This window comes from Gavialis gangeticus, unplaced genomic scaffold, assembly GCF_001723915.1.
Source record: "Gavialis gangeticus isolate Ggan-Ray unplaced genomic scaffold, GavGan_comp1, whole genome shotgun sequence".
In the NCBI taxonomy this organism is placed as follows: Eukaryota; Metazoa; Chordata; order Crocodylia; family Gavialidae; genus Gavialis; species Gavialis gangeticus.
This window is the reverse complement of record NW_017729019.1, coordinates 13,948,037-13,950,085: the sequence shown is the minus strand read 5'-3', so window position 1 is coordinate 13,950,085 and position 2,049 is coordinate 13,948,037.

Here is a 2,049-nt window from a genome sequence, read left to right as displayed (position 1 = left end):
GAAGATGCTCACAGGGGTCAGCCTGCCAGCAGGGCATGAGACAGGCCTTCACCCTCTAATTACACCAAGTCATTCAAGACAGAGAAGGTCATGCCATCTCCCCTGGGGCCCAGACATGCACCTCCAGACAGCAAGCAGAGTCCTGGGCTGAGGGGAGGGTGGCACAAAGGGCCTGCCCCTGGCATGGGGTGAGCGCACAGCTCCCCAGAGTCTTGGCTTTTATCTAAGTGTTAAGCTGTGGAGGAAGGTGAGTGGGACCCCATACAGGCCCTGTCTGTCTGCAGCCCGAAACAATGGGTTGTGAACTACCCCATTCCTCTCAGTGATTGTGGTTCAAATGCTGTGAATGGTAAGCGTGCTACTTACACAAAAGAAAAGGAAGCATAGTGGAGGCTCTAAAGGCAGCACAACTGGCTCCTTGGGGGAGTGAAATGTGTAGCTTGCTCAAGGTTTGGAAACCGAAATGAAGGGTTGGGTTCATCTGTGCCTCTGACCTGATACACCCATTCAGGCTTGCTGGGGGAAGTGATGGGGGTCAGGTACTATGTCATGCTCTGCTTCTTGCCTGAGCTGCGCTGCTGTCTGTGTACAGCAATAGCCCGGCACTGCTGCTGCCAGGACAGAGCAGTTTATCCCTGCATTAAATACAGCAAGTCCGGCTTGAAACATGTTTGGGGAGGGAAAACTTCTCCAGGCTGTTAACTGCTACAGTGGCCCAGAGAGCAGCTGGAGCGGGATGGGAAACAGCACAATAGAGTACGAATGGGGGTCTTGAACCCCTTGGGCCAGCACAGCCCCATGGACCACGGGCACTTTAGCACCAAACTCTGAACGCAGAAGCGGAGCAGTTGGCCGAGGCCTCCAGGAAGCCCCCAAATGACTCAAGTGGGGAACCAGCGTTCTTTGCTATTCCACAGTCTCATTTCCTTGTATGCCGAGCATGGGGGAAGGAGCAAGCAGCAGTGACTGTCCTGGGGATCCCCTTGGTGCGGTCTCTGCAGGGGGGAGGGGGTCACAGCAGGGACAGTGCTGCTGCTGGGGGTGCGAGGCTCCAGGAATATGAAGCATGGTGCGAGGAGGTGGGTGGTATTTTGTGTATACTGGGGCAGATGGGAGACAAGCCTCTAGGTTTCCAGTGCCTTCACCTGGTCTGGGGAACCAGCAGCCCCAGCCCAAGCTGAAGACAAGGTAGTTTGCTCCTGGTGAAGACTCATCAACAGAAGCCAGTGGCTCCACTGACATCCCCCCACCCTCCCCGGATGTGACCGGACCTTGTCACCGCACTCAGCTGAGTCCAGAGTCCCACACGTGCCAACCCCCATAACCTGGGCTATCCTCACCTGCTGCACCAACTGCAGTAGGACAGCGATGCCCGAACCCCAGGGGGGTTACACTATTGGCACAAACTACCAGTCCAGGCCTGATCCTCAGTCTTTGTCCTCAAGTAGGCTTTTGTCTATGAAAGCTCCTGCTTCTCCGAAGCCAGTCAGTCTGTAAGGTGCCACCCTGCCCTGCCCTCTGTCCCCAAAGAAAACCTATACAGTACCTTCAGATAGCCTGCCAGCAGAGCCAGGATTTTACCAGGCATCAAAACCAATGGTTTCCATGGCCCCATTGTAGATAATCTCTTGCCTTTTCCTCTTTGCTTCACAGGTGGTAACTGCCTACTTGCTTTCAAGTGGTCAAATTCATCCTCACCATCAGGATAAAACTAAAGCCTTGGTTCTAACTTGGGCTTAGCTCAGACTGCGCTTGACCTCATACAGGGCGATTGAGGAGGGAGGAGGTCGCTTCTCAGTCGTATCCCAGCTACACCAGTTGAAAGCCTGGCTGCATTAGGCCAAAGACAGGGTGGGTGTGCACAGGATAGACTAACCAAGTAAGCAGCCATTTCCTTCATCAGATGCTGGGAAGGGGGTGCAGGAAGCAGGGCCTCCAGACAGGCAGCAGTGATTAGAATACAAAGGGCAGGGGAGGGAGAGGAAAAGAGAAGAGGGGCACTGATGGGGAAGGTAAGGGGGGGGGGGGGGGGAAGGGGAAAAAAAAAAA